At 42.0% G+C, this 21,338-nt stretch overlaps 1 non-coding gene across 1 annotated transcript; it reads left to right on the forward strand.

Annotated features, from left to right (window-relative positions):
- The first annotated feature begins 5,001 nt into the window (after positions 1–5,001).
- Positions 5,002–5,108, forward strand: LOC111761361 (U6 spliceosomal RNA). The gene has a single exon (XR_002794752.1). It is a non-coding gene; the product is annotated as a U6 spliceosomal RNA (small nuclear RNA).
- Positions 5,109–21,338: the final 16,230 nt, after the last annotated feature.

Below are 21,338 nucleotides of genomic sequence, written 5' to 3' on the forward strand. Positions count from 1 at the left end.
GTGGCCTTTTGGCCCCAAATTGCCTCCCTGACCTGCAGAAATTCTATGACATCAGGCCTTCACTATTAAACATTAAACCAGGGGGAGTTTCCGAGTACAGAGTAGAGGTCAGTCACAAGGTTTTCCATGTGGATATTAAACAGAGGAGGGTGGAGTGGTTATCATCCCAGTAGTAAGCACACACAGCGTGAGCGCAGTGCAGAACCACCGTCACTTAGGAAGCATACACAGGTGGTTTTAACTCTGCAGTGAGCTGGCTAGAGGGGCGGGGCCATTCTAGCCAGCGTCAGTATTATCCTTTTGTTATTTTATAGTATAAATTCATCTATATAATGATTTAGCAATCAATTATTTGTTAGGTCTTAACCCTCGGTTACAACTCCTCCCTCCTGTTTATAAAATTCCCAATCTTGGGGATAATTGGGGCATCAGATCTTTCTGACCCGTTCATGCTGAAAAGGAGTGTTGACGTTACAAAGTAGAGAGGAAGCCGGTTATCATTTTGACCTCTGGGTTCCATGGTATGACTGGCATAAGAATAATTCAGAGACTTTCTGGAAAATAAATTTAACACATAAATTGAGAATTATAGATTTTAATAACCATATTACTTTGGGGAAATGATTTTACAGTTTTCCTTAGATATAATTTAGAGAATTCTTTCTGGCTTTGCCTACTGTGGCTTTTTTCCCCACTATCTGGTGGAAGCCTCGTAAAAGTAACCTCCAGAATGACCTCTCATTTCTATCTCAAACCTCTTGGCCATTAAAACTTTATTCTGTCCTATTTCTTTCCCCCCTTTTGGTCTAATTCCATGCTGTCAGGGATGTCCATCCCTGGGAATTGTCAAGTCCTGCATTGCCGGGAAAAATCTCTGGAAGGTAAGTCTCACTTTATCAGGGAAAAATGTATCCCCAGAAGTCCTTTCCCACATAGAGGGGAAGGTAGTGAGAGTTTGGCTTAGAGAAGCAAGCCACATTTGAGTAACAAAGAGGTTCTCTAGATAATACTCTTAGGCATTAATTATACTTAAGTTTAGCTTCATCTTTACAGAAATAAGTTTCATGAGTGCAAGCCTCGAGATTGAGGGCTCAGCTTACTAGCACGTTTCTTTTTCAAAGGTTTACCTTGCATAGTTCTACCACTTCCGTAAGCTGGAAGCTGCCATTGTTTGAGAGAATAGTAGGAATTTCCCAGATGGAGAAGTTTATTATTTCTACATTTTTCCCAGTCCCTTAGAGGACTTTGCAAATACCTTTCTATCTTATGCTCAAAACACTTTGAAATGCATCAGGGCATTACAACAGACAGAATATTACAATCTTGTTTACTATCTTAGGTTCCACATTAGATTTGCCCTTTAAGTAAACTGACTAGTCAGGTTAAATTAGATAGTGCTCCACAGAAATTTAAAGATTTTCTTGACAAAATAAATTTCTTCTTTCTGGTCCCATTGTATTTAAACTTTTAAAATACTGACAATATTAACTTTTTCATTGTATCCTTCTACAACTTTCCATATCCATTCAAGGTCTTGTCCTACATATGTCCACCCTGATTTTATGAAAACCAACCATTTTATCTTAAGACAAAACACACTCCCTTTGGGAAGCAGATGTGGCTCAAGTGACTGAGCTCCTGCCTACCACATGGGTGGTCCAGTTTCAATTCCCCATGCCTCCTAGAAAAGACAAGCAAGACAGTAAGCTGGCACAGTGAGGTGATGCAACAAGATGATGCAAACAAGGGGACACAAGGAGGAAAGACAATGAGAGACAAAACAAGGCAGGGAGCTGTGGTGGTTCAAGCGACTGAGCCCCTCTCTCCCACATGGGAGCTCCCAGCAGACACCGAATGCAAACAATGGAGGGGGAATAAATAAAATAAATCTTTAAAAACAAAACAAGTCTTCACAAACATACTTCTTTTCTATACATTAAGTCTTTCTTATATCCCTCATTGTGTTCTGTGAAAAACTAGTCATTTCACTTTAAGGAAAAGTTATTTTTAAAAGAGGTTTATAATAATTTCATTAGTTAAAAACTTACAACTTTATCCTCTTAAAGATTCAACAAACATAATGTTAATTGATTACTATCTGTATAAACCCTGGGAGATTACACACAAGTACAATAACATTAAAATAATGATATTTTATGTAAAATGTTTTCTTTTTTCTTTTCTATCACAGGAGACAAAAACCACTTTGTTTTTATAGTACCTTAAATTTGTAAATAATCTTAAAAGCATACTATTAGGCTCTGGAGGATATACTATAATTGTTTTACTTTTTTTGTGTGTTTTTTTAAAAAGATTTTATTTATTCCCCTCCCCCTGCTCCATTGTCTGCTTTCTTTTTTTTTTTTTAGATTTATTTATTTATTTCTCTCCCCTTCCTGCCCCGCCCAACCCCAGTTGTCTGCTGTGTCCATTCGTTGTGTGATCTGTGACTGCTTCTAACCTTATCAGTGGCACAGGAATCTGTGTTTCTTTTTGTTGTGTCATCTTGCTGTGTCAGCTCTCCGTGTGTGCAGCACCATTCCTGGGCAGGCTGCACTTTTTTCACGCTGGGTGGCTCTCCTTATGGGGCACACTCCTTGCACGTGGGGCTCCCCTACGCGGGGGACACCCCTGCATGGCACGGCACTCCTTGCGCGCATCAGCACTGCGCATGGGCCAGCTCCACACGGGTCAAGGATGCCTGGGGTTTAAACTGCGGTCCTCCCGTGTGGTAGGCGGACACCCAACCATTAGGCCAAGTCCGCTTCCCTCATTTTCTGCTCTCTGTGTCCATTCGCTGTGTGTTCTTCTGTGTCTGCTTATATTCTCATTAGGCAGCTCCAGGAACCGATCCTGGGACCTTCCTGACTGAAAGAGAGGAGATTACCCTCTTACGTCACCTCAACTCCCTGTTCTGCTCTGCCTTCTTCTTTTCTCTCCTCTATGTCTCTTGTTGCATCATCTTGCTGCGCCAGTTCTATGCATCGGCCACTCTCCTGCGCGGGGTGGCTTTCCTGCATGGGCCAGCACTCTGTGTAGGCCAGCTCGCCATGTGGGCCAGCTTGCCCTCACCAGGAGGCCCTGGGCATCCAACCCTGGACCTCCTATATGGTAGACAGGGGCCCAATTGGTTGAGCCACACCTATTTCCCTGTTTTGTTTTCATTACAATTTAGAAAAAAATTTTTCATAACTTCCACAGATCTTATTCTTTACTTACTGAAATTTGGCAATTGGATTAATTATTCTCATCCCAAAACTATTAAAAAACTTATTGGGGAATTACAGGACAAACTATGCGAACCAAGGTTTATCCTGTAACATTTCCTCTGTCCCTATCATTCTTTTTTTTTCATTCCCTCCCCGTACCAGACGGTTCCCTCATCTGTTTGCTTGTCGTCTGCTTATTGTTTGTTTCTTTCTTCTTAGGGGGCACTGTGAACCAAACCTGGGATGTCCCATGTGGGAGGCAGGTGCCCAACTGCCTGAGCCACATACATTCCCAGTTCATTTTTTTCCTTTTAAAGATTGTTTTTATTTATTTCTCTCCCCTTTCCCCCCCCCCACCCAGTTATCTGCTTTCTGCATCCATTCACTGTGTTTCTGATGCATCCACTTGTATTTTTGTCAGCAGCACCCAGAATCTGTGTCTCTTTTAGTCATTTTGCTGCATCAGCTCTCAATGCATGCGGCACCACTCCTGGGCAGGCTGTGCTTTCTTTGCGCTGGGCGAATCTTCTTATGGGGGCACTCCTTGCGCGTGGGGCTCCCCTATGTGGGAGACACCCCTGCGTGGCAGGGCACTCCTTGCACGCATCAGCACTGCGCATGGGCCAGCTCCACACGGGTATGTGGTAGGTAGACGCTTTATCCATTGAGCCAAATCTGCTTCCCCCAGTTCATTTTTTGTTTTTGCTCTCACTCTGCTTGTTGTTTGTTTGCTATCTTGCTTATTGTTGTTGGGTTTGGGTTTTTTTTGCTCATTGTCTGCTTGGTGATTTTTCTCATTGTATGCTTGTTGTTTTTGCTCAATGTCTGCTCATTGTTCACCTGTCTTCTTCAGGAGGTGCTGGGAACCAAACCCAGGACCTACCATGTAGGAGGCAGGTGCTCAACTGCCTGAGCCACATCCACTCCCCCCCGCCATCATTCTTAATTTCCAGGCATAGTAGACAGAGTTCTAAGCTAAACTCACATCTCCTCATTTTATCACACTTAGCCCTCCCCCCAATAGTTCTCTCAAGGAGAAAGCCCTTAGGGCAGCATAGGTCAAGAAGCCTAAAAAAGGGGGGGAAATCCTTTTTTTCAATAGTTTCTATATTCAGATTTCCATTTGACCTTTTTTTTTTTGAGGTACCAGGGGCTGGGGATCGAACCTGGGCCCTCATAACCTCGTATGTGGGGAGCCAGTACTCACCCACCGAGCTACTCAGCTTCCCTGAGTTGATATTTTCTCTTTTTGTGCTTGGTTTTTTTTCAGGAGGCACTGGACCTTCCATGTGGGAGGCAGGTGCTCGATTGCTGGAGCCACATCCAGTCCCAATGACCTTTTTCATCCTGTTTGGCTTCTCTAATTTCTGGCTCCAGGAGTACTCAAATAGACTGTTACAAAAACAGAAACATATGTCACTAATTTGGCTCATAAATCTCATTCTTCTGGTATGGTTGCCTTCGGATTTTCCATCATTACGCACCTTTGTTTTTCATTTGTTTGTTGCTTTTTTTTTTTTTTAACAGTTTTTAAGATGTCCTTGGATCAGTGTTGCCTGTAATATGCAAGTTTGTTCTTGGAAACACTTATATATATATATATATATGAACAAAAAAATAAATAAGTTGGAGAAAAAATTATCTGGGTATTATTTGGTTAACAGGTTTTTTAGCAAGGAAGGTGTATTTAGGAAGGTATGCTTTATTTATTTATTTATTTATTTATTTATTTATTTATTTATTTATTTATTTATTTATTTATTGTAGGTAAGGAAGCAAAGAATTTACTAAGGTGCTTGCTTCAGCAGCACATATACTAAAATTGGAACAATACAGAGAAGATTACCAAGGCCCCTGAGCCATGATGGCATGCAAATTCGTGAAGCATTAAAATAAAAAAATAAAAAACTTTGTTAAGAAACAAGAAAACTGGAAATGAGGTAAGTACACAGCCTGCGTCATGGGTTGCAAGTGTGCTACAGGGTAAGATGTGCACATGGGGTCCCAGGTTAGGCCCTTTTTTTTTTTTTTAAGATTTTATTTATTTATTTCTCTCCCCTTCCCTGCCTCCACCCTGGTTGTCTGTTCTCTGTGTCTATTTGCTGAGTCTTCTTCGTCCGCTTCTGTTGTTGTGAATGGTATGGGAATCTGTGTTTCTTTTTGTTGCATCATCTTGCTGTGTCAGCTCTCCATGTGGGCGGCGCCATTCCTGGGCAGGCTGCACTTTTTTCGCGCTGGGCGGCTCTCCTTACGGGGCGCACTCCTTGCGTGTGGGGCTCCCCTATGCGGGGGACACCCCTGCATGGCAGGGCACTCCTTGCGCGCATCAGCACTGTGCGTGGGCCAGCTCCACACGGGTCAAGGAGGCCGGGGGTTTGAACCGCGGACCTCCCATGTGGTAGACGGTTGCCCTAACCACTGGGCCAAGTCCGCCGCCCAGGTTAGGCCCTTTAAGGCCATTCCTCCTCTCCTTAGGAAGCTATGCTTTAAATATTTGAAATTTCTTAAGAATGTCTCCCAGGAAGCAGAAGTGGCTCAACCGATTGGGCTCCTGTCTACCATATGGGAGGCCCTGGGTTCGCTTCCCAGGGCCTCCTTGTGAAGGCAAGCTGGCCTGTGTCTGCAGAGAGCTGATGGCTTGCGCCGGTGGAGAGCTGTTGAACTGCGGAGAGCTGGTGGAACAAAGGGACAGAAGCAGACACAAAGAACACACAGCAAATGGACACAGAGCAGACAGCAAGCAAGCAGCAAGGGGGGAATAAATAAATTTTAAAAAATAAATAAATAAATTTGGAAAAAAATTAAAAAGTCTCCCATCCCTTGAGGCATGGATGAAGGAGTTTTACTTTTTGTTCTACTCCTGCTCCAATTGACTTTGTTCACTGGAGTTTTCCAATACCACCCAGCTTTTCTCAACTTGGCTTTTAAGCAAAGCTAAAGTACTTTTCCTCAGTTTCTGTACTGCTTCACCAAAAATTCAATTACACCTTGGAACAATTATCCTGGAGGCATTTGCAATAATAGTAGAGTTTTTGCCCGCTCAGCTACTGATTTTAGAGAGCCATCCTGACCGTATTGAGATACAGCATTCTTTTCAAAAGAGCCATTTTCCTCCTGATTCTAAGTTATATTGAATTATATATACCTTTGCAAAAGGAAAAACTATTTCCTGCTTTTTCATAGGCTCATGGCTAACATTGTCCTGTCTTTCAAAATACAGCCTAAATGACTATATTTAGGAATGCTAATAAAATTAGAATTTCCCATTTTAAAGAATTTCAGTGACCAGTAACCAATTAGGAAGACTCGAGCAGTATAAATGCAGTTAAACCCTAATTCAGCAGTTTAGACAGACAGTGAACATTATTGTACTTAACCAACACACACCATTTAACAGATACTTAGTACTTCCTATATTCTGGGGTACTTTTCAGGAGAATACTTAACAGGCAGACTTAATCTTCAAGAGTATATCTAACAAGACAGACTCAAGGTTCAGGAGCATACTTAACCAACAGACTTAAGGTGGGGACTTGAATCCCTGAAAGTATGGTAAATATATAAAAAAAGAAAGAAAACAGGAAAAGGTGGAGAGGTCAGAGCAAGAGGAATCATTCTGGAATGAGTTTAAGGGACTCGAGCCACCAAACTAACTTTCCAGTTCACTTCTACCTTGGTGATCCATGCATTCACTTAAATGTCTGGGCTTGAACTCTTTCTCTCTTTGAAGCTTTAAAGCAACTTTAAAGCCTGGACTGTCAGCGAGGTAGGATAAACCAATTGTCGAGCTTTTAGACCAAGAGGGTCTCGCAGCCATAGAGTCTTATTACCATGCTTACCTCTCTCGTGGGGGCCCTAGAACCTTGAATCTTTCAGGGACCCCTTTGTCTTTAGTCCCCCCAGAGTTATGAAATTGATACCTAGCAAAAGGGGGTTCTTTTCATCTGATACATCTGTAAAGCCAATTCCTGAGACATCAGGGTTTCCAAGAGAAAAAGCATTTCATTGCTGGTACACACAATGGAGCACAATGGTCTTCTAATCCAAAACCGCCTCCCTGATCTGCAGAAATTCTAATATTTTATAACACTGGGATGCTAATGAATAATTGGGATGGGGCTGGACACAGGCTCCTTCATTAATAAACACTAAGAGGTTGAATAAGCTGCAGGTGGACCCCAAACCTGGGGCGAGTTACAAAGTTACAATAATTTTCAGAGATCAAGTTTCTGAGATAGGAAAGGACAGAATAGAGGTCACAGAGTTTTCCATGCAGATATTAAACAGAGGAGGGTGGAGTGGTCACCATCCCAATAGTAAGCACACACAAGGGTGAACTCAGTCACTATAGCAAGCCATCACTTAGTAAGCATACACACGGGTGGTTTTAAGTCTAGAGTGAGCTGGCTAGATGGGTGGGACCATTCTAGCCAGCGTCAGTAATTTCAAGTATTAACCTCTTGTTATTTTATAGTATAAATGCATCTATATAATGGTTTAGCAATCATAATTATTTGTTCATTCTTTTTTTCACAGATTTATTTCTTTTCCCCTCTCCCTCCCCCTCCCCCGCCCTGCTGTTTTTGCTGTCTGTGTCCATTTGCTGTGTGATCTTATGTATCTATTTCTTTCTGTCTTCTCTTTTTCACTTTTTCTCCTCTAAGATTCACCGGGATTTAATCCTGAGGACCTCTGATGTGGAGAGAGGTTCCCTGTCAGCTGCGCCACCTCAGTTCCTGGTTTCTACTGTACTTTACCTTGACTCTCCCCTTCATTTTTCTTTGGTTTTTTGTTTTTGTTTTGTTTTGTTTTAAAAGATTTATTTATTTATTTTATTTCTCTCCCCTTTCCTGCCCCAGTTGTCTTTTCTCTGTGTCTATCTGCTGCGTGTTCTTCTTTGTCCGCTTCTGTTGTTGTCAGTGGCACAGGGATCTGTGTTTCTTTTTATTGTGTCATCTCATTGTGTCAGCTTTCTGTGTGTGCAGCGCCATTCCTGGGCAGGCTGCACTTTCTTTCACGCTGGGCGCACTCCTTGCGTGTGGGGCTCCCCTACGCGGGGACAGCCCCGCGTGGCAGGGCACTCCTTGCTCGCATCAGCACTGCGCACGGGCCAGCTCCACACGGGTCAAGGAGGCCCGGGGTTTGAACCGCGGACCTCCCATGTGGTAGACGGACGCCCTAACCACTGGGCCAAGTCCGCTTCCCTCATGTCTCTTTTGTTACATCATCATTTTTCAGTGTGACTCACTTGTGTGGGCGCTGGCTCACTGAGAGGGCACTTGGCTCACCACGCAGGCCCTGGCTCACCACGCAGGCACACTTTCTCTTCTTTTTCACCAGGAGGCTCCAGGGATCAAACCCAAGTCTTCCCATGTGGTAGGTGGAAGCCGTATCACTTGAGCCACATTCACTTCCCTATTTGTTAGTTCTTAACCCTCAGTTACAGCTTCACATCAGAGGCCTTCAAACGAGGGCCTGCATTCCTCTGCAGTGACATGAAGACTTTCTAGAAGATTGGTAGTCATCGTTTTTTCATTTTTTAGAGAAGTCGTTGGTTTATAGAAAAAGCATGCAGAACGACAGCATTCCCATCTACCTCCACTATCTCCACACACACAGTTTTCCGTATTATTAACATTTTGCATTAGTGCTGGCGGAAGGCTCTGGGTTCTGGGTTTCTAGGTTCTGGGCTATGTTGCATAAAAGAATTTAAGGACATGCCATAGGGTAGTCAAAGGAGTAAAGAGTTCATTAAGAAACAAGAAGAGTACACAATCCTAGACATGGACTATGGGTGTGCTGCAGAGGGAGATGCGCGAATGGGGCCCCAAGTCAGGCCTCTGTAAAATCTTTCCTCCCCCGCCCTTTAAAATATTGAGGAGAGGACCCAGCTGTTTTGCTGTTCTGATTGGTTGCCCCACCTGTTGGTTCTCAGGGGCCAGTGTTGATGCTTTTTGTTTGACAGTGTCTAGGGCTTCCCCTAACCCTGGAAAGAGTTCCAGAAGGGAGCTTGTGGCCAGGGTCTCGCAGGATCTTTCAGGCAGCCTGCCCCTCAGGAGGTTTCCAGGCAGGGTTTCACAGCCACATGGTCTGCTGGGCATGTTTTCTGTTGGGTCTTCAGCTGTGACCCGAGTCTGCCCTTTCCCTATATTGACCTGCCTCACTAGTGTGGTACCTTTGTTTCAATTGATGAACCAATATTATTATATTATTAACCAAAGTCCATAGTTTACATTAAGGTTCACCATTTGTGTTGTATACACTACGGGTAACATATATACAACATAAAATTTCCCATTTTAACCACTTTCAAGTGGTGTTAATTGCATTCACAATGTTACGCTACCATCAACATCACCCATTACCAAAACTTTTCTGTCACCCCAAACAGAAACTCTGTACCAATGAAGCCTTCACTCCCCATTCCGCACTCCCACCCTGCCCCTAGTAACCTGTGTTCTAAGTTCTGACTCTACGAATTTGCATATTCTAATTATTTCACAGATAATTTTAAGAGAATCCATTTCCAGAGCCTCATGCTTCATATGCTCCCACTTTTCCTATTAATCTTCCTAGAAGGGGCCTTTTGTCTGCCAGTTCTTCCTGGCCACCACTTTCCCAGTTGTCCCCTCCCCCTTATTCAGAATCCTACTCTGAATCCCTTTATTCATTCTGATGTATGCAAAACAAAAAGACTACTTGAGAATGCTCTGCTTGAGAGAGAGCAAAACTAGAGAGCTTCTGAGACTTTTCGATGGGGCAGCCCTGTGGCTCAGTTCTGTGCCTTCTTCATCTATGGATTCAAACTCAAAAGTGAGATGGTGACCCGGCCCGCCCGCGGGCCAGGGCAACACAACAGGACGTCTCCTGTTCAACTAAGTTCGGGGAATCTAGAAACAAAGCAGACGACACAGAGACGGGGACAAGAGACACGAAGAATGGAGACAAGACAGGATTCTGATCAAGTCTCGTTTATTGAGGGTCGGTCAGGGGTATTTATAACTAGGAAGGGAGAAGGTAGTACGTACTGACCACAGCGCATGTGTTGGTAAATGATTAAGTAACTAGATTTTCGGTTTTCGCGCCACAGGCATGCGCAGATGGTTGTTTGGCAACGTCCGCGGAAAAACTTTCGCGTGCTTTAGGGAGTGCCCAATCAGAGCCCGGGGGAGTGGCGTAAAGAGAAATAGAAACTTCACTTACTTCAGTGAGGATGGCGGAATAGAAACCTAACTGGGTTAGTATCTAAGATGGCCGATACAATGCTAGTGCCAGAGGCAGCTTCCCACAAGATGGTCAAACAGGGTTCATACTAACCCCGTATATTTGGCTTGAAAACTGAAATCAGATTTTTTGTGATAGAATGTCAGTCTGATTTGACTGATGGGTTTGACAAACAGGACTGACTTTTGAAATAGGATGTAGGATGGATGTTTTCCAAAAATTGAACGCTCTGAATCTGCATCTCCATGGTTTGAACAAAAATATATTTAAAATACATATAAACTTCCCCTTCCAGCCAAGATTGAAGTAGGAAGGGTTAGATTTATCTTCTTGCCTGAAACAGCCAACCCCGAAAGAATTATATGAGGGAGCAAATGTGGCTCAAGTGGTTGGGCGCCTGCTTCCCACCTGGGACGTCCAAGGTTCAGTCCCCGGTACCTCCTAAAAACAGAAAAACAAACAAGAAGCAAACAAATGAAAACACCAACTCAGGAGAGCCAATGTGGTTCAGTGACTGAGTGCCAACTTCCCACACATGTGGTCCAGGATATAATCACCGGTCCCAGTGCGTAAAAAACAACAACAGTTATATGAAATAATGGTTTTCAAGACACTGGACATTAGGCGACAAAGTCTAGTAATTGTGGAGAGACAAGAAACAAATCCCCCACCCCCCATGTTTGCCCCAGCTTTCTACCCAGGGAGAGCCCTGCAGACACCATGAGCTGAAGGGTCATCTGTGTGTCTGGGTCAACCAAGGCGGCTTGAGTGCTCAGGGCAAAGCACTGGAGAGGAGAAAGGGACACGCAGAATTCCAGAGATGCAGAGGAGCCCTCCATTAGCCACCAGAGCACTGCTCAACACCTGAGTGTGAGGAAACTACTTGCGGCCAAGGAAAGAACCACACAAAAAGAGTAAACAGGAGATGGTGCTCACACACAGCTGGAAACAGAACCTGTTCCCATTAGCCAGACTCGAAAACCTCATCATTTACAGGTCATTGGTTAAAGTTCAGAAGGGTCTTGACTAAGTTGTGGGGATTAATTAGCCCTAGACACTAATTAAGCCCTAAACCAAATAGTGATAAAATGAAACAAACAAAAAAAAAAACACTAATAGTTCTGAGGCTGTGGAAGTGTCCAAATCAAGGCATCATCAAGAGATGCTGTGTCACCAAGTTGCAGCTGTGGGTGATCATGCATGTGGCAGCAGCACCTAAATGGGCTCATCTCCTTCAGCCTCCTGGGGACTTCTTTTTGTGCCTCTGTACTCTGCTGAGTCCATCCTCAGGTGTCTGGGATCTCTCTCTCAGCCTCTCAGGGTTTCTCTGTCTCTGTAGCTTTTTTCTGCGTCTGAGGATTTTATTCCTTCATTTATAAAGGATTCCAATAAGAGGATTAAGATCCACCCTGAGTCATGCTCTGTTAAAGTGCTCTAATAAAAAGGAAGGCCTCTTAACTGAATCAATCAAATGGCCCCATCTACAATGATTTATATACACACAGGAATGGATTCGCTCTAAGGACATGATCTTCTGGGGTCTATACCTGGCAATCCCACATCTACATATATACCCAAAATAATTGAAAGCAGGGACTCAAACCGATATTGCATACCGATGTTCATAGTGACATTATTCACACTTGTCAAAAGATGGAAGCAACCTAAGTGTCTACTAATAATTGAACGGATAAACAAATGTGGTATATACATAAAATGGAATATTATTCAGCAATAAAAAGGAATGAAATCCTGCTACATGTGATGACATGGATGAACCTTGATATCATGTTGAGTGAAATAAGCCAGACATAAAAGGACAAATATTATATGAACTCACTGAAAGAAAATAATTAGAATAAGCAAACGCATAGAGTCAGAATCTAGAAAATAGGTTGTGAGGGGCTATGTTGGGTGTAGGGAATGGGGAGTTAATGCTTAAATTGTACAAAGTTTCTATTTGAGCTGATGTAAAGTTTTGGTAATGGATGCTGGTGATGGTAGCACAACATTGTGAAGTAATTAATACTATTGAATTATATATGTGAATGTGGTTTAAAGGGGAAATTTCAGGTTGCATATATGCTACTAGGTAAAATATTTTAAAAACACCTATGTAGGACCGTACAAAACAAACATAAAATTGTAAATGATGGATTCTAGTTAAAAGGACAATTATAAAAATATTTTTCATGAATTGTAATAAATGTACCTCACTAACGCAAGGTGTTAATAACAGGGTAATATATAGGAACTCTGCATTTTATGTATTTTATGATTTTTCTGTAAATGTATAACTTCTCTAATTTAAAAAAGAGGTTGAGAGCATATATAGTTTTTCAAATTATTTTGTGGGGGCATATGTACAAAAGAGTTTGAAGACGCTGCTTTAGACTTCATCTTCCTTCCCCATTTCTCCAGGACTTTACTCCTTTGTTCATCCCCTCTCCCTCCTAAAGCACAGTTTTTTTCCTCTCAGCTAGCTCATTCCCAACAGAACAACAGAACAAGTATCATCTTTGGGGAGCCACCCGCTGTGAGGTCTGTTTACAGCCTCCAACAACATGGCAGATTTCACAACCCTGCCCCACCATTTTCTTCTTCTTCTTCTTCTCCTTTGTTCTCCCCTTCCCACCACAACTCTGGTAAACACAGCAGCACGCATACGCAAGGTGCGAAACTCTGCAGACCCGGCGCAAACTTTCAGCCAATCCCCTCCTTGGACGCCTGTCACCTGCGAGACTAGCCTATCACCTGTGGACACGTTCCCTTCCCTCAGTATATATTCCCATGTTCTACCCCCAATAAACGAGGCTTGATCAGAATCCTGTCTTGCCTCCATTCTTCGTGTCTCTTGTCCCTGTCTCTGTGTCGTTTGCTTTGTTTCTAGATCCCTGAGCTTGGAGACGTCCTGTCGTATTGGCCTGGCCCATGGGCGGGTCCGGGTCATTTGGCACCCAACGTGGGGCCAGAACCAAGCAATGATATAGAAGACGCCGATTGATGGGCCCAAAAGAAAATATTTGAAGAGACACCACCAGGAGCCTGCGGTCAGGATCTCAGAGTACAAAGAGACACCGCCAGGAGCCTGCGGTCAGGATCTCAGAGAACAAAGAGACACCGCCAGGAGCCTGCGGTCAGGATCTCGGAGAACAAAGAGACACCGCCAGGAGCCTGCTGCATGGTTAGGATCTCGGTAAGTGATCAGCGAAAGTATGGGACAAGCAATGAGTGAGCATAAAGTGTGTGTAGAAGGTCTACATGAGGCTTTAAAGGCACGAGGAGTAAGGGTTAAAGTTAAACAGCTCCTAGAATTCTTTGATTTCCACAGGAAGGGAGCATAGATGCAATGATACAGTTTGTGTCTGCCATAGAGATGCAGTCATGGCAAATGTAATTACAACGGGTGAAGAGATTCTGTCACAGGGCCGGATTCCCCCCGGATCCAGTCCTTCTACCGCCCTTAGCAATCACACGGTCAGGATCTCGGAGTTAAGGCGACACCGTGTAGAATCCCGCCTCCTGTCGATTCAGATTCAGTTTCTATTAAGATAGAAAGTGAGGAGGAGATACCCAAAATAGGTAGGAGAAATAAAAATAGGTGCAAAAAGAAAACTGGCACAAGCTCAAGCTCCGAAACCTCTAATTCTAACCCCGAGTCCGAGTCAGTGAAACTCACTGCCATTGACTACCCGCCACCATATGCTCCCTCCCCCTCCACACCACCGCCCAATCGCCCTACCGGTGCTGGCAATTTTGAAAGTCAGGATAACCAAGGAGTCATAGCAAAGATAGAGAAAACAAGAGAGCAAATTCGCTTACAGAGGGAGCATTTACAACTCATAAAGGAGTTACAGCAGCTAAAAGAATTAGAACTTCATAAATGCAGAAAGGCAGTTAACCACACCCCTTTTATCAACTTCCCGCCCACCTGCGCCTGCTTACAAAGGCCACCCAGGCGTGCATCCCCTGCGGTGATTAAAAAACCCCTTCTTTTTTTTTTTGCATAACCGGTCACCGAGAGGCAAACCGAGGGGCAAAACAATGAGGCAGATGGTGAGGTGAAGGTACTTCGTGCGCATTCCACTTTCCCCTTTAAATCTTTAAAAGAGCTTAAAACCGTGGCCTCCACCTATGGGCCCACTGCTCCGTGTACTATTACCATCTTGGAGCACATTGCCGATGCCTGGCTCACACCTCAGGATTGGCGTACTCTTGCTCGCTCTGCTCTCAGTGCGGGAGATTACCTATTATGGAAATCCGAGTTCGCTGAGTTCTGTGCCGATACAGCCAGGAGTAATGCTCAGGCTGGCAACGGGTGCAGTATTAATATGCTTACAGGGTCAAATGATTATAGAGATAATACAAATCAATGTAGGTATGACCCTGGCCTATTTGCTCAAATTCAAACTGCTGCCCTTAAGGCTTGGAAAAGGTTGCCCACAAAAGAACGCCCTGCCTCCTCCCTCACCAATATTAAACAGGGGCCAGAGGAGCCTTTTTCAGATTTTGTAGGTAGATTGTGCACGGCTGCAGAGAGGCTGTTTGGTGATACCAACACAGAAACAGACTATGTAAAGCAAATTGCCTTTGAAAATGCAAATGCGGCTTGTCAGGCCGCAAGCAGACCTTATAGAAAGAAGGAGGACTTCTCTGGTTACATCAGGCTTTGTCCTGAAATTAGCCCCGCCTACCAACAAGGCCTTGCTATGGCCGCCACTTTAAAAGAGGTTTTACAGCCGCAGCAAAAAAGAGCTTGTTTTAAGTGCGGTGATCCCAGCCATTTCTCCCAAGACTGTCCCACCCCTGGTATTTAACAAAAAGCCTAGTAGTGCCCCTAGAGTCTGTCCTCATTGCCGACATGCAGGGCCAACCTCTCCCTCCCCATCAGGGAAACGGGAGGCAGGGCCAGCCACAGGCCCCGAAACCAAAACAAGCTTATGAGGCAATCAACTTTCTTCCAGGAAACGCCAATCCCTTTCGCAACTCTTCAAACTCCCTGCTGTCTACATAACAATGTAGCTCTGGGCTAGTGAAGGCTAATATAGTTAAGCCACTGGAATGAGAGAAAAACGTGGCAACATTTGTGTTTTGTTTTGTTTCCATGCTAATTCTGATTGGGCTTATTTAACCAAGATACTAAAATTAGTATAAAATGTTTATCAAGGTTTAAAAAGGAATTTTCAGTTTTAAATCAATAGTTTTCTCCAGAATTTCAAAGTCTCAGTATAGTCTTACAGTAATAATCCAAAAATGTGTGTTAATGGTCTGCCTAAACTGCAAAATAAAAACTTAACTACATTTATGCTGCTCAAGTTATTTTAACTAATTGCTGATAACTAATAATGTTTCCAAGCACAAGCTTGCATATTACAGGTGACATGAATTCCAGAAGAAATCTTAAAAGGTACAATCTAAGATGTGATATATAACAGAGGATTTAAAAGCAGCTATACCAAGAAAGTAAAGAATTATGAGTCGATTGTAAATACATTGTATGTTTCTCTTAATGTGTTGTAATTGTTTTGTGTTTGTCTGTTCATTCAATGTCAGTATATATTGTGATACCTCTGGATGGTAAATATAAATTAGTAGAAATTTTTAAAAGAGCTCTATTCAAATGGCCAAAAATCAAATAAGCGCTTATATTAATACTTAAGTTTATTATATTAATACATAAGTTTAAATGTTAATAAGATATCTACAATAATAAAAATTGTATGTCTTGATTAACAAAATTACTATGCCTTTTCATAAAAAATGGTTCTTGCCTAGATTGAAATGAATAACTTATTTTTCTTCACAGGATAATATGAAGGATGCAAAATTTAAATGAATATTAAAAAAAAAAAGTTAAAAGTTTGTGACAATGCTAACTGAAATTTAATAAGTTTTTGCAAAAAGGTGTATTTTGTCCTAAAGTAGGATGGCTAATTTTCATAAACTCTTGAAACTTAAATGCATGTGGCAAGTTATAGAAGGTATTGTAATAAATTTAAGGGAATGTGTTCTGTAAAGGTAAAATTTGTCTTAAAATGATATAATTATAGTCTATATGGTTATAAATAATTATAAAAGGTCTTATGAAGCATCGTTTACATTAAAGTATTTAAGTGGCTAATTCCAAAAGGTCATTATTAAACAAACCTGAATTAATAATAATAAAAGGTAATTTTATTACAGGAAAGATTAGCAGCAACCAGCCTCCCCTGCCAACTTGCTTCTAGAAAACTGTTTCTGATATTCCATGCTATTAAGTATTTAAAGTTCATTATTTTAATAAGGTTGTTTGGTGTTCACGGTATTATGTTATAACAAGTTTGCTTGATAATTTCGTATGTGGGCTATATGAAATGTGTTTTTATTATTAAGGAAATAGGAAATGATTTTGTCCCAAGATAAAATGATTGGTTATTAAGAAAGAGTAAAATATGGAACAAAACCTGAGTGAATACTAAAAGTGCAGAAGGTTTGTGGAAAAAGAAATTTTATAGTTAAAGTTGAATAAGATTTGATGGGTCTATCTATAAAATTTTAAAGGCTTTAGTATCAAGTAGTATGCTGATGCAAAGTCAAAAATTTTTATTCTTTCTCAAGGCCTCTTATCATTAATCTGTTTTGGTAAAAGTTCTTATCCTCAATAATCAGTATACAAAGAAATTCTGTCTTGTCAAGATAGCTTCTCGTGCTTCTTGTGCTTATCATTTCCTCGGTGTTCCAACAGGGGAAGGTTTTGTCTCTTTTGAAGGAACGTAATGTTCAGAACTGCTTTCTCAAAACCTAATCCTGAACAGTAGCCTTTCATTCCAAACTAATTATAAGAGATTTGTTCTTTTACCTTGAAAGAAAAATTAAAGTAATGATTGAGTTCATTTAATATGTTATAAGTTAAATAAAAGGTGTTTTACAGTGTTATAAAATTAACAAGTTTTTTCTTTCCTTTAACCCTCTGTTAATTAAAGTTGTATGAGTAAAAGTTTTCTATAAATGCTTAAGAGTGTATAAAGTTACCAATATTTCAGCATAATATTAAAGAAAAGTACAATGTAGTTATTTATGGTTTTAATTATAATAAAAGAATATGTGTCACAAAAACAACCTCTTATCATAGATTAAAGTAACAACACTAGTATGCAGCAATCCCAAACACTGCTAGTTTGTTGCAAAACGTTAAAGTCCAGCTGTATTGCTATCACTTTGTTTTAAAACTTGCTAAGACTTTCTTTAGTGTCTTCTTAGACAAATCAAGCCAGCTGCATTCCTCTATCTGTAAAAAACCCAACAATGAACTTTTGCAGTGCTTTTCAGGCCTATGTGCATAGCCCAATCATCTTGTACAGTATTTACTGATAGTAATAGTAATAAAAAAGCAGCATACGTTACTTCTTGAAAAGAACAGGCTTGGCAGACTTCATTCACATCTGCTCAGAGTACTGAACTTGCTGCCATCATTAAGGTGTTAACAATATTTAAGGAACCTTTGAATGTTGTCTGTAAATCTGAATATGTAGGCCTTACTGTTAAGCATATTGAAACAGCTCATATCTTTGCTACTAATGAGTTATCTCAACTTTTCGCTGACTTGCAACATGTCATTAGGTTAAGACCTATTTACTTTATTCATATATCTCTCATGCCTCTTTGCCTAGTCCTATGACATCAAATAATGCTCGAGCTGTTTTATTGGTAGGGTGTTTACAAAGTGCTCGTGATTGCCATGCTTTAACTCATATTAATGCTAAAGGCCTGCGAAATAAATATCAAAAGTTAACAAGACTACAGGCACGAGAAATTATTCACACTTGTCCTACTTGTGGGAGCACTAACAGTGGTGCCTTTTCAGGCTGGAACTAATCCCAGAGGCCTGACTCCTAATCAATTAAGGTAGATGGATGTTACTCACATACCATCCTTTGGTAAACTACAATATGTTCATGTTTATATTGACATTTATTCTCATTTTATGTGGGCTACTGCTCAAAGTGGGGAACGGTTTCATCATGTTCACTCACACCTCTGGTCTGCTTTTGCTGTAATGGGATGCCCTGTGAAAATTAAAACTAATAATAGACCTTCCTACATTAGTAAATCCTTTGAATCTTTCTGTTTAAAATATGGTATTCAACATGTTGCTAGTATTCTTTATAATCCTACAGGTCAAGCCATTGTTGAACGCAGCCATCATGCCCTAAAAACTATGCTTTTAAAACAAAAAGGGGGAAATAATGGTATTATAACACCAAAAGATCAATTAGCAAAAGCTTTATTTACTTTAAATTTTCTTAATGTTTATAATTCATTGACACCTGCGGGATGTCACTTTGAAAAATGTCAAATATCTATAGTGGACGCAGGAAACGAAGATCAACCAATATTCTGGAAAGATATTTTAAACAATGAATGAAAAAAAGGCAGGATTAAAGTAAGGGGGCGAGGCTATGCTCTTATCATTTCAGAAAATGGAGAACAAATTTGGTTGCCTGCGAAGAGGATTAAACCCCAGAATGAAGAGATGGGGTCTCCTCCAACTTCTGATGATGGTGATCGTAAGTAATGAAGAAGCTGCCAGTAATTACACTTATTGGGCCTATATACCTAACCCCCCATTACTTAAAGTGTTAACCTGGAAAGATTCATTCTTTCATATATATCTGAATAGAACCCATATATTCCCTGGACCAATTGATGATTGATTGCCAATCAAACTCTATGAAGAAGGACAAAGAATCGATAATCTCATATTACCATTTGATTATCAACGCTTATGCATCGGTAACCATCCTTCCTGTATGTATGTTAAAAATTGGGCCATAACTATCTTTAAAAATAGTAATACTCAGTTTATTGTGACTTTGTTTCCCTCTTACAATTTAATCATAACCAAGAATCCTACTTATGATTGTCGGAAAATTAACTATACCCAAAAATGCTCTATTCTATAAAAATGAGGCCTTGCATCCTAGTAGCCATTACCCCACAACTAACATACTATGGAGAAGGCAAACTAAAAATTTTACTCTCCCCATCTGTGTCAAAGAGAGCCGCCTTCCTCCCTATATTGGTAAAAAATTAGCCTCACAGGTTCAGCCGCTGCAGCTGCCACAGCAGGTGGTGCTCTTGGTCATGGCCTCATCAGCTTGCAATACTTTAAACAACAACGACAAATTAGCCTAGAATCCAGTGCAAAGTCTCTTGACTCTCTGTAGCGGCAACTAACATCCCTTGCCCAAGTAGTCCTTCAAAACCACAGGGCCCTTAACTTACAGCTGAAAAAAGGGAGAACCTGCCTTTTCCTCCAGGAGGAATGCTGCTACTATATAAATGAATCTGGTATTGTTGAACAAAATGTTAAGAAGTTGCGAGAATTGCGGGAAGAAATACTGCCCTCCCAATCAACCTCCTTATCCGCCTGGCTCACTTCCCCTCTCGTGACCTGGCTAGGTCCCCTCCTCAGCCCCCTAATCACTTTCCTTTTAATCTGTGCATTTGCACCTTGCCTCCTTAAATTTCTCCAAGAAAGGATGAAGCAAATCTCTGCCCACGTTATGTATCTTGCTGCTGTTCATCAATACCAGCCTATCCGGACCGAAGAATAAACAACCAATCTTGGAAAATGCAAATTTCTTATGCTGCCTTATCTCCAACCTGTATTCTAATAGTGTTTACTTTCCTTGCCTGTTTCCCCGCCCATGAACACCATGGCCCCTATCACGGCTTAACCTTCTCTTTCTAATTGACATCGCTGAATGGCTTCAGTAAGGGATTTAGCAGCTCATAAGGGCAGCGGGCACCCTGGCTTAAACATACCAGGGCAGGTGTGACCTTGCCCACTAATCTCAGTTCATGCACGGTATAGAGCTCCCTGTTGCAAGTCGTTTGTCGCTGAGGTGCTGGTCTGGTTAGCCAATGAGGGGCAACTGGGCTGACCCACCAGTCAACCTAAGACAGGGACGTGGCCTTTTGCTGTCACGCTTCCCAATGACGGGTAAGACTGATCACTCAACAGGTGCAGCCCCGACCTAAGATAGGCACAGCCCCCCTCAGTACGGGAGCACCTTGCAGCCGCACATCACCACTGAGTATAAGCCCTGCCCTAACGTGAGCCATCGCCAGCTGTTCTTTTCTTCAGTTCATAACACATTAAACAGAGAAGGGGGATCTGTGGGGAGCCAACCGCTGTGAGGTCTGTTTACAGCCTCCAACAACATGGCAGATTTCACAACCCTGCCCCGCCATTTTCTTCTTCTCCTTTGTTCTCCCCTTCCCACCACAACTCTGGTAAACACAGCAGCACGCATGTGCAAGGCGCAAAACTCTGCAGACCCGGTGCAAACTTTCAGCCAATCCCCTCCTTGGACGCCTGTCACCTGCGAGACTAGCCTATCACCTGTGGACATGTTCCCTTCCCTCAGTATATATTCCCATGTTCTACCCCCAATAAACAAGGCTTGATCAGAATCCTGTCTTGCCTCCATTCTTAGTGTCTCTTGTCCCTGTCTCTGTGTCATTTGCTTTGTTTCTAGATCCCCGAGCTTGGTCAGACAGGAGACGTCCTGTCGTATTGGCCTGGCCCGCGGGCGGGTCCGGGTCAATCATCCAACATTATCTCTATCTTCGAGCTCCACAATCCACCTCCAGTTACTGCCCAATTGCTCTGCCCTGTTCACAGACACTCTCTAGATTGTGCATACCATCTCTACTTCCTCAACTCTCACATACTTTTCAAATCACGCTAATGTGACTTTCATTCCAACTGTAGCAGTTTGATATAGTTATGAATTCCAAAAATAGATATTGGATTATGTTTGGTCTGTACCTGGGCATGATTGAATTATGATTAGGGCTTTGATTGGGCCATATCAGAAGGCCATTGAGTCCCCGCCCCTTGGTGGGTGAGGACTCAAA

This window comes from Dasypus novemcinctus, chromosome 3 (assembly GCF_030445035.2).
Source record: "Dasypus novemcinctus isolate mDasNov1 chromosome 3, mDasNov1.1.hap2, whole genome shotgun sequence".
Classification (NCBI taxonomy): Eukaryota; Metazoa; Chordata; class Mammalia; order Cingulata; family Dasypodidae; genus Dasypus; species Dasypus novemcinctus.